The sequence below is a fragment of the Podarcis tiliguerta genome, assembly GCF_965153285.1.
Source record: "Podarcis tiliguerta genome assembly, chromosome: W".
Classification (NCBI taxonomy): Eukaryota; Metazoa; Chordata; class Lepidosauria; order Squamata; family Lacertidae; genus Podarcis; species Podarcis tiliguerta.
This window is the reverse complement of record NC_139552.1, coordinates 18,309,085-18,321,292: the sequence shown is the minus strand read 5'-3', so window position 1 is coordinate 18,321,292 and position 12,208 is coordinate 18,309,085. Positions and strand designations below refer to the sequence as shown.

Below are 12,208 nucleotides of genomic sequence, written 5' to 3'. Positions count from 1 at the left end.
AAATTCTGGCTCCTGTAAGGTCAATACCAAATCATCAGCAAATGCTTTCAGTTTGTACTGTTTTGCTCCCACTTGAATACCCTTAACCAATTGGTCCCTTCTTATCATGTTTAGCAAAACCTCCAGGACCGATATAAAAAGCAATGGAGAGATTGGGCACCCTTGTCGTGTTCCTTTCTCGATCTTAAATTCTTCTGTCACCACATTATTCACAATTAGTTTGGCCTTCTGTTCTGAAAAGATTGCACCTATACCATTTCCAAAGCCTTCACCCACCCCCATCCCCTGTAAATTCTTTTTCATAAAGCTCCAAGAAATGTTGTCAAAGGCTTTCTCCGCGTCCACAAATATCAAAACTGCTTTAGTGTTGATCTTCACTTGTAGTTTTTCAATAATATTAATTATATTCCTCGTGTTATGAGACAAGTGTCTGCCCGGGAGAAAGCCCGCTTGATCTTTATGTATTACTTCTGCTAGTACCTTTTTTAATCTTTTAGCCAATATATCTGCAAAAAAATTGTAATCCACACTGAGCAGTGATATGGGGCGATAATTCTTAAGTTGTGTCTTTTCCGTCTCTGTTTTCGGTATAAGTGTAATATAAGCTTCCTTCCACGACTCTGGTGCCCTTTTCCCCTCCAATATTTCATTACAGACTTCCTTTAAAGGTTGTATTAACCATTCTTTCAAAGATCTGTAATATCTTGCAGTCAGTCCACCTGGTCCTGGGGATTTACCCAGTTGCATTTTCTGAATGGCCCCTTCTACTTCCTGCACTGTAATTTTATGATTCAACATTAACTTATTTTCCTGGGAGATTTTTTGTAGTCCATTAATTTTCAAAAATCTGTCAATGTCTATTTCTTTCTGCTTCTCCTGGGTATATAGTTGTTTAAAATACTTCTGGAAGGACTTTCTAATTTCCACTGGATTCTGTATGTTCTTTCCTTCCACTTCCAAATTCGTAACTGTGTTGAGTTTTTGTCTTTTTTTCAATTGCCAAGCCAGAAGTTTTCCACGCTTATTTGCCGATTCAAATATCTTTTGTCTCATCTGACTAATCTTCCATTCTATTTCCTCATTCATCATTTTCATATATTGTTCTTGATATGACTTTATCTCTTTCAGAATCTCTTGCGACTTTGGTTTCGCCCTCAGTTTTTTCTCTCCTTCCTTTATTTTTTCCAGGATTTTATCTTTTTACTCATTTTGTATTCTCTTCTTAATTGCATTCTGTTGTATCAAAAAACCTCTCATAACCGCCTTACTTGCATCCCAAATTACTCTTTTTTCCACTGTAGTATTCATATTTATCTCAAAATAGTCTCTCATAGTTTTTTGGGCCTTCTTGGTCACTTCTTCATTCCTAAACAGGGCATCATTCATCCTCCATCTGAAGGAACCAGTTGGCATCAGTTTCATTTCCATCTTCACAGCATTATGGTCGGAGCAAGTTTTAGGGCTGATTTCCACTTTATTAGTCTTCGGGACCAGTCCTCTAGTTACCCAGATTTGATCAATTCTTGTCCATGTCATTTTAGCCTCAGAAAAGAAAGTTCCCTCTCTTCCTAAAGGGTTCTTCGTTCTCCAAATATCAACTAAATCCATATTTTCAGTCATGTCAAAAAAAGTTTTTGATAGTCTACCATCCTTGCTGACTACCTGTCTCTGTGCCTTGTCCATATTTGTAGACACTACTCCGTTCATATCTCCCATCAAGATCATATTGTAATCCATATAGTCCATCAGGGTCTCATGTAGCTTCTTGAAAAATTCTGATTTTCCTTCATTTGGTGCATAAATGCCTACTATCAAAAATTTCTCTCCTTGTGATTGAATTTCAATTGCAATAAATCTTCCTTGGTAAACTTTAAACATAAATTTCGGTGATAAGCTCTCTTTTGCATATAGGACTACTCCTCTTTTTTTAACTTTATCTGATGAAATAAATTCTTGGCCCAATCTTTTATTTATTAATATCTTCCTGTGTAGCCTTATCACATGTGTTTCTTGCAAACAAATCAAGTCCAATTGCTCTTCTTTAAGCAAATAAAAGACCCTCTTCCTTTTTTCAGGGGAGTTAAAGCCATTAATATTCCAGCTTAATATTTGCAGTGTCATGATGTGGTTACTGTAGTTTCCCTCCAAATGCACCGAGTGCTTGCTCTTCTTCCGTTGGTGGTGTGTTCGTTGAATCCAATCCGAAATTTATTGTTGCTACGTCCAGAATTCCTCTTTTCGGTGACCCTCTATCTGACTCTCTTAGCTCTAATCCTCTGTCTGGCGCTCCTCTGTCCGGCACTTTTGGCTCTTTTCCAAGTTCCTTCTGTAGATCTTCCTCGTGTTTGTTCAAAAACTTAACTTTGTCTTCTTCTGATCTTATTTTTATTTTCCTTCCTTTAAAAGTAAAGGATAAACCTTGAGGAAATTCCCACCTGAAGATAATTTGGTTCCTTCTCAGCAAAGCAGCCAATCCACCGTAGTTAAACCTGAGGTCCAAAAGATGTTTCGGAATATCTTTAAATATTTCTACTCTTGACTGCTTTATTACCAAGGTCTTCTGATAGTGCCGACTCAAAATTATGTCTCTCTCTTCTTTAGATCTGAGGGTAATCAGACAGTCTCTTACTCTGTTCTTCTCTTTCTTCCCTCCTCTTCCAAGTCTGAAGGCCCTCACAATTCTAAATTCCTCTTGTTTCAAATTCAACTCCCAAAATTCTGCAAATTCCTGGGTAAGAAAGTCTGCCATGCTATCCTTTTCCAATTCAGGTACCGCTCTGATCCTCAAATTAACCTGTTTTTCCTTGAGCTCAATCATAGAAAGTTTCAACTTATGATCTTCAAGTTGCCTCGCCAGGTCTGGAACAGTCTCTGTTTCCAATTGAGTTAATTTAGCTTCCACGGCAGCCGCTTTTTCCTTGGCCTCCTCTGCAGTCTGTCGTGTCAAATTAGATTCTTTAATCAATTTTTCAATAGATTCTGTATTGCTATTAACTTTTTGTCCCAAATTAATTAAACTTTCTGTGTTCTGATCAATTTTTTTATTTGCATCATCTACTTTTTTATTTGTGTCATCTACTTTTTTATTTGTATCGTCTGCCTTTTTGCTAAGTTGTTCCAGTGAATCATTTATCTTCTTTAATGCAAGTGCTAGAGCTTCATCTGATGCCATTCCTTTTGATTTAGGCCAAGTTGGAACAGCCGCAGGTAGGGTAGAAGACCCAGATACAGAGGCTCTTCGCTGCCATGACTTCCCAGACCTTGTTGTTGATATATCTATTTTTTCTTTCCCATCTGCCATAACACTTCAACAGCTCAAGGTTAATCTCACAGTCCCAAAGTCAAAACACACAGTTGGAAAATTCCAGCACTTGTGGCACTTGTAGTAGTATCAAAATGTCTCCTCTTTTTTTAAAAAAACATGGCTGCAACAGTAGAACTAGTTTAGCAATTGTTTCTAGTCCCTTCGCCTTTTTTTTTTTGTAGCAGAGAAAATAGTTGAAACAATGTATCACTCTTGTTTGGCTAACTGTCAAGGAACGGTCTAGGTACAGCCGATGCGCATTCCAATGAAACAGTCTTAATAGCAGCCCGGTTCCAGGGTCTGAGTGATGGAATTTTTTTTTTTTTTGCCCCTTCCTCTCTCCTCCGCAGGCAAATTCAGTCCAAAAAGCCCCCCCCCCCCTCTTTCGCTGCTTCCGAGGGGGGGATTCACTATTTTTAATACTAGAAATATATACTTTTATTGTTAACTTTCCAAAGCTTTAGCTCAGTCTCTCTGCTTTCGTCTATTTACAAAAGGGGAAGGCGGACTTCCTGTTTTTGACCTCCCCCGTTCGTTGCCAGATTCAGAATTTTCCCTTTTAAATTTTCCCTTTAAAAAGTTCCAATTTCCGCTTTACTCATGGGTTGTTGTTTTAATGTCCCAATTTCTCCAGGAAAAAGTCAACGCTCTCTGGCGACGGCTACGCGGCTTCAATCCACAGAAGTAGCGGTTGATTCACAGCACCGCGCCACTCACCCCACTCCGCAAAAGATCACCCCCCAAAAAAGGCTTCCTTGCGTTGGGGGGGGGGCCTCTAATGGTGCCTGCCGAATCCCAAGCTCACAGGCTTCACCTGCTTGTGATTTTTAAGGGGTCTCTGCCTTCGCCGCGGCAGCCAGACCCGATTCCTGTGCAGCGGGTTCCTCCTCTCTCAGAGGAATTCAGCCATCGCTGATGGCGCTAACCCGGAAGTAAGAAGGGAATGCTTTTTTAAAAAAAAAATGATGTGCCCAGAACTCCTTTCTCTGATCAGTGAGTAAGCCCAAACAGCTCCCACACATCTGGCCTTAGGACTTCCAGAGTGGATGTGTGATCCCAAGCTATTGTTTGACATACCATATTTTTCATTTCAGGAAAAAGTCAACGCTCTCCGGCGATGGCTACGCGGTTTCACTCCACAGAAGTAGCGGTCGATTCACAGCACCGCGCCACTCACCCCACTCCGCAAAAGATCTGTGAGGAGAATCAAAACTTACAGGGTTAAACAGTTCTGTGTGACATCTCACATTCTGAGGGGTGGTTTGGTTCACATACGGGAATCTTTCTTTGTGTGTGAGTTTCCTTTCATTTTTGGCTGGGAGGCGAGAAGGATGTCTGCTCTCTCGCCGGAACTGATTTATGATGTTTTTCTTCACATTAAAGGCTGTTAGTGTTGGCTTTTTCGCAGTATAGTAGCGCAGAGAGCTTGCTGGGGAGAGCTTGCATTAAAAAGAAGGGACTCAAAAATAACTTAAACAAGGTTTTAATAAGAAAAACAAAACCTCCTTAAACACTAAATACATCTACAAACAAACACGACCCAACCACCAACCCATCCCCCAGGGTTAAAAGGCAGAGCTAGGTGCTGCCCCTTATATACTGCAGCCAATTCCCGACACAGCTTAATCAATGCAACTCAGCAGCACCTGCTATGCTTCACAGCTGTAAAGCTGGATCTCGTCAGCTTGCTATGGCCCTTGCTCCGGCCCCTTAAAGGTATACACATTGGGTGAAACAATGATGAACCTTTACATTTAAAGGAACAGTTCAACATTTCCCCTGCGGTTCATCATTGTGGAACAAAAACAAAGCATACTTGGTACATGTTTTTCATGTGTAACCTTTGGAAGTGCTTTAGTAAAAATGTCTGCAATTTGATTGTTATACAATAACATGTGCATGGGGGGGAGTGACCAAGATGGCGCCGAGGCAAATCACGCTCTCCGGCGCTCACTTTTATTCTTTTAAAACCTTATCTTAATTGCCCTCCGGATGCCAATTTTTAACAAACGGAAAACACTTTAAAGACTCTGAGCACTTTTATAACTCCTGTTGGCTCTGTGAGCTTCAGCTTCAGCTGCTCCCTCCTTCCTTATCAGCTGCCCGGTCAAGGTTGCCAGAGAGGAGAGGTTGCCAGAGAGGAGAGAACGCTGCTGCCTGAACTGAGAGCAGACAGAGAAGAGGCCTAAAGACAGAACTGCGAACTGCTTACCTGACCAGCGGTGCCTGGAGAAGGAGGGTAAGGAGAGACACGACTGTGAGCCCTGCTTTGAGACTGGCCCATAGACACCCAGCTCTGTTGAACACAGAGAAAGGTAAAGCTTGGAGATTCGGGGGTTAACTGAACTGACTGACCCCCACCCAGCTGGGGGGCTGTGTGAGCTAGCCGGGGACAGCATTCTTGCTTCGCAGCTGAAGAGGAAGTGCAGTAGCTGGAAAGACTCTTCATTTTAACAAACTGTTCTGAGGAGACCAGCATTTATATTCTCAGAGACTCCTGGTGAAGGCATCCTGAGTTTTTCTTACAGGAAGTTTTTAATCTACTTAAAAGCTCTACAACAGTTTATTGGATAGGACCCCCTGGAGGTTTGGAAAATCGGCTTTAGCAAGATATCGCTCTGTGCCCCGCCTTATGTGGTAGGCCTCTGAAAGACTGCTTAGAAGGAATCAGTGAACCAGCCCACAGAAAGTTTCCCTTCTGGGGCTCTTGGATATCCTTCGTTCAGCATAGGGCAGTGGGAGTTGGCCTCTAAAGACTAAGCTAGGGCCCGAAATACAAGATTATCATAGCTGTACATGTGCTATAGCCAAACTCCACTATAATCCCCTTCCAGCTGCACATAAATTGCCCAAATAAGGCAATTTTAATTTTAATGTAGTTTTTAGTCGTTTTATTACTGCTGTGCTTTTGGCAGCATTGTTTTTATTATTATATTCTGACTAGGTTGCAGCATTTGCGAAACAGCGCTGGCCGCATGATTGAGGTGAAAACTACAGGCTTAGGACAATCGCCAAGACCTAAAAGCAGAGAACTTAAAATAGAGAAATATACTGAGGCTGTTGATGAGCACATCAGAAAGCTGCTGCAGAGAGCAGGTGGGAATATAGATTGATACCCCCACTTGCCTCCCAATTCAAGGCCGCCGCACCCAGGGTAAACTGCCCTCTCTCTATATTAAGACAACTTTTACCATGGTTTTTACTAGAAGAACATATAAGAAGTTGGGTATACTCCCTGTCTCGGCAATCAGCCCTGGAAAAAGACAAAGCAAAATCACAAATTACTTTCCTAAGATGGAGGAGGGTAAGAGTCCACAAAAAGAACTAATTCTTGATGAAGTAATACCCCCCTCTCTTACTGTTCTTGATTGGACGTCTTATTTTAAAGAGATATATCAAGACACTGGAAATATTAACTCCCCATGCAGCCTAGCGCAAGAACTAGCTCTAGCCGAGGAATCCCAGGAGGGAAATACCTCCATTACTAAGGAACAGCTACCCACGGAAGAAATTACATCAACCCATCAAAACCAGTTACCTATCTCAAAATACTCTCAAACAGAATTGAGTGACGGACGCCCTTTAGATTATTCCCTAGCAATAAATACTGATCTAGCCAACATAAAAAACTATCTAACAATAACAAATGGGCTACTGCTGACGTTAGTAGAAAATTTTACATCTCAATGAAAAGAGATAAAATTAAATGATATGCCCCAAGAACATAAAACAGTTGAGCTAGTGGGGACGAACAAACCAGCAATAAATAAGAATCTGCAAAGATATAACTCAAGGGTAAAAGTAAAGAAAAGTAAAAATATCAAAACAAGGAAAGCCAAGTACACCCACAGTAATCGAAGCACACATTGGCAGAAATTGTTTAAACTTCTTCCCTCGGCCCCAAACAAATCAACCACACGGGGCAGTAAAAAGAAGGGTAAAAAGAGAGAAACAAAGATAGCTGCACAGCAACCGGCTAAGGAGGACTCGCCAAGGCCGACTCCAGTAGCAAGCGAGAAGGCAGAAGTAACAACTCAGTCCCTGGATAACCAACTATTTAACAAATCCGATACTGCGGTAGCAGAGGCCTCTACCTATGAAGGCAATAAAACACTTAGCAAATCGAACAGCGGGGAAGAGAAAGCGTGCAGTATAGATGATACCCCCCTTCAGTCCCGGCAAGCCTCCAGACAGGAAAGAGATTGGAATTTGATCCTAAATCCCCTAAAATTGGTACTCACGAACTTCCCGAAGCCTAAGGGCTTCCTTACAGGGAAACAACGAATAATGAACTTTGTATCTAGCCTAAATGACATACTGCCAGGAATGGTTAATTCTAATGATATCACCTCGGTGGAATATCTACATTATGATGGTCACTCAGTGAGAGCACTGACCACTTTTAGGGATCAGAACCTGGCCAAGTTTATCTTTAGGTCAAGACCTGCCTTTCTAAAAGCACGGATAACAATACTTAGGCTCTTTGAAAATAAGGCTCCCTTGAGCTCCCTTTTGAAAACTAAGCAGGCAAACCTTAGAAAGGGGAAACAACTCTCAAAATTCTGGCCTGACAAACAGAATCCGCAATGCCTTGTGAGCAAAAGTGAGGATTTCTTTACTATGGAAGAAAATATCCTAACTGACCAATTCTGGACGTTCCCACCACTAATACAAACTGACATCTTGGGAAGACTAGACAAGCTAAGAGATAAGCTGGCCGAGAGAGCTTCAGGCAACGAGGTTATTAAGGGGGATCAAAAAAAGACTACAACACGTAACCTTCAGATTAAAGCGGAGATTAACTTTCCACCAAGAGAGATTGTGTCACCCTTCAAGGAGAGCACTCAACTACCCCCCCCGAAGGAGAAATATTCCTAAGGTGACCCTACCAGACGTATGGGACAAAATGAGATACCTAGATGAATCAGAATTGGGCCAAAACCAGGCCGCAAAAGAATATCCACAGAAGGAATCTATGCATAATAAAGATCCGGTGTTCACAAACGTGAGCACTTTGCATCCACCTATTGAAATCATAGAGCGGCTGGATAGCCCGCCATACAAAGACGATAGGCGACAAACCCTAAAAGTACGTTAGCCAATAATTGACAAAGACTCGACTGTGAAAAAGCCAATCTTAAATTCTTATCATGGAACATTGCTGGTTGGCTCAACAAGGCGACTGACCAATCATTTGTCAATTTTATTCAAGATCATGATATAGTCTTCCTGCAAGAGACATGGCTAACAGGGGATTTAGATGTAAACGGTTTTGCCTCATTTTCGCTCGCAGGCTCACCAAGCAACAAAGGGGGACGAGTTAAGGGTGGGCTAGGCATTCTAATATCCACAAGGCTGAGAGCATCTTTCGTCGAGCTGGAACCTCTGAGCAGTGTGGCCATGGCAATATTAATGAAATGCAGATATTGCACACTTCTATTGATTAATATATATGCCCCTCCCCAAAGAGGCAAGCAGCTTATCAAAAATACCTGGCATAGGCTAGAATCATATGTCGATGAGCTAATGAATCAAACTCCTGCAGCGGCAGTGCTGCTGGCTGGGGATTTAAATGCCAGAATTGGCCAATCAGACGAAGCGTTATATGCTCATTTCCATGACGTACCTCCCATTCCCAAAGAAGCCCATTCTATTCCCCCAAGGCTCTCAAAAGACAAGGGCTGCAACTACGCAGGCCTATGCCTTCTACGTTTTTCCAACAATCTGGATCTGACTGTAATAAATGGTCGTGTCGACAGAGATCCCAGTGGGGAATTTACATTCATATCCAACATGGGAGCCTCCACTATCGATTACGTCCTGGTGTCATCTAACCTTTTGAGCAGAGCACGGGATTATAAAGTGGTGGAGAGGGTTGACAGCGACCATCTACCACTCTGTCTAACACTGGATGCAAGAAAAGATTTATTTTGCTCTGATAAACTTGTAGCCCCATGTTTTGAAAACATGGCGCTAAGATACTCACGTATTAAATGGTCCAGCAAATTGAGTAACGAAATATCGGAAAGACCTCACTCAGACACTTTTCTTGCTAGAAAGGAGAACCTCGTTAATTCCCCAACTCCTGAGGCTAGATTAGACATGTTCCGCGAACTGATTTCGTCCTTACAACCTTATCTGACCAACAAAAAAAACGCCACGGCAATCTCTACACTCTAATAAATCCAAACCTTGGTTTGACCAAGAATGCATGGCTATGAAACGCCTTCTGCTGGATAAGTACAGGAACTATAGATCAGCGAACTTACCTTCGCTTCCATTAGACTGGTTTGAGTTAAAACGCAGTTATAAAGCTTTGATTAACAAGAAAAAGCTCCAGGCGCAGAGGGAGGAATGGCAGTGCCTAGTGGAGGCCTCCCAAAGGAAAGATTCTGCCACATTTTGGAAAACAATTGCAAAAAGCTGGAGAGACTCCCCGATTGAAATTGAATACTCTATACCCGCTGGAGCATGGGAGGCCCATTTCCTCTCATTATATTCATCAAATCAACCGGCCCCAGTTCTGCTTCCTACTTCAAGTGAATTTGGCAAGGAATGCCCCCCTGTAACCACAGAAGAAATTACTGGCCTTATTCAATCTCTTAAATCAGGGAAAGCCCCGGGTTCTGACAATATCCCACCAGAAATTCTTAAGGCAAATGTTGAATGGTGGGCCCCTGTGCTAGCCGCCTTGTTCACTAGTATAAATCAAGCGGCTATTATCCCCGAGGACTGGGGTTTAGCCATCATCATTCCAGTATTCAAGAAAGGAAACAGAACTGAGCCAGCTAACTACAGACCAATCAGTCTATTAAGTATTATTAGCAAACTATACGCTGCTCATTTACGTGATAAATTAGTGGAGTGGATGGAAAGAGAGCATATTCTATCAGAAGCTCAAGCTGGTTTTAGAGCAAAGCGTTCAACTATAGACCAGGCCCTTATCCTTCAACACCTGGCTGACAAATATTCTAGAAAAGGGGGGTCTTTATATGCAGCTTTTGTGGATTTTAAATCGGCTTTTGATTTAATACCAAGGAACAGACTCTGGGAAAAGCTTGGCGCTACAAACATAGATAAACGCTTACTACGCCTTATCCGTGGTCTATACGAAAACACCAGGGTGAGGGTAAGATGTGATCGATCAGGCCATTTAACTAAAGAAATTCAAACGCACTGTGGGGTTAAACAAGGATGTGTCCTTGCGCTAATGCTATTTAATTTCTATATCAACTCTCTAGCAGTAAATATGGTGAAAGAAAATGCCCACCCTCCCAAACTGGCAGGTATGCCCCTTCCGGTGCTTCTGTATGCGGACGATGCAGTCCTACTCTCCTTTTCCTGCGTTGGCTTGAGGAAGCTTTTGAGATCACTTGCTGACTATTGTCAAGCGGAACAACTATCAATAAACTACAGCAAATCTAAAATTATGGTGTTTTCAAAAAAAAGAAGGAAACACAAATGGAGAATTAATGGACAATCTATTGACCAGGTAGCAACTTTCAAATACCTGGGAATAACTTTTCAGGAAAGTGTCTCGTGGCACCAACAGATGAAAAATGCCATTGCCAACGCGGGAAGGGCCAATAAAGCCCTCACAAGATTTTTTCACGGGAAAGGGGGTAAATACGTTCCGGCGGCCTCCCAGGTTTTTGCTGCAAAAATACTCCCACAACTCACTTATGGATCCCAGGTTTGCAGTTTTAAAAATTTTGCGCCTATGGAGGCATTTCAAACAAAATTCTATCGGTGTTTATTGGGGATCCCCCCCTGTGTATCTAATATAGCTGTCCGCTTAGAAGTTGGACAACCACCCGTTAACGCGCGGTTGTGGATTTTAAAGATACACTACTGGTTAAAACTTATTTTTTTCCCGGCCGGTTTGGCTCCTTTAACACTCTTAGACACCTTTCATTCTACCTGGAAAGCTTCCCTGTTTGAAAAGATAAGAAGCTTGGGATTCTCCCCGCAGATCTTGATAGCGGCAGGATATGAGAGAGCCAGAAGCCAAGTGCTCCAACGCATTAGGGACATAGAGCTGCAATGTCATATGGGCAGAATGGATAAACATGCCACAATTAGAGACTTTGGGAGAGGGTTCTCACCCGCAAATTATTTGGCTGATTTACAAATACCTAAGTACAGACACTCCTTTACCCTGGCTAGATTTAAAGTCCTGCCCTCTGCCCTGCTGCTAGGCAGATATGAGGGCAAGCCATATGAGTCACGTGTTTGCCCATGTGGCTCATCGGAAGTAGAAACAAGTCTGCATGTACTGCTGCACTGTAGTTACTACGAGGATCTACGCCTGACCTTTATTGCCCCAGTTCTACAAGAGCTTAAAAATGCACCAGAATTCCAACGTATGAGAGCCTTGGTAGAGGATAAGGTTCCTGAAATTTCGATCAATGTTGCCAAATTCTGTGTAGCCGCTATTAGGCGTAGGAAACAAGAGCTTGCCAATGTCAATAGGCAGGCAAATACTTAATTCTATTCATGCTGCCTAATTTTAAATTGCTGTTATGGCCTAATCTGCATTGAAATCATCCTTTGGTTTTTTGTGTGTTTTTTTTCTGGTGTTATGCTTCGCTGACTAGCTGTACGAGTTAATCTGGTCTGTGACCGTTTAATAAAATTTGATTTGATTTGATTGTCACCTGGAACATATTTAAATACAATCACTTTATCAGCAATTAGTTTCTTTACAAACTGCAAACGTAATCTTAAGACTCTAGTGCGCTGCGTATTGGTTTCTGAACATAGGATAGCGAGTCCACTTTGGGAATCAAGGTAAACTTTTACTGGTAGTGTTACTTGCATCTGTAGGTCTGCAAATACTTGCATATACCATTCTATATCACGAGTGGCCTGAACGCATGCACATAATTCACTCTCTGTTGTGGA

General features: G+C 42.1%; 1 long non-coding RNA gene across 1 annotated transcript; it reads left to right on the top strand.

The window, feature by feature from the left end:
- Positions 1 to 5,439: 5,439 nt before the first annotated feature.
- LOC310668894 lies at positions 5,440 to 11,954 on the top strand. The gene is made up of 2 exons (XR_014506878.1): positions 5,440 to 5,543; positions 5,833 to 11,954. It is a non-coding gene; the product is annotated as an uncharacterized lncRNA (long non-coding RNA).
- Positions 11,955 to 12,208: the final 254 nt, after the last annotated feature.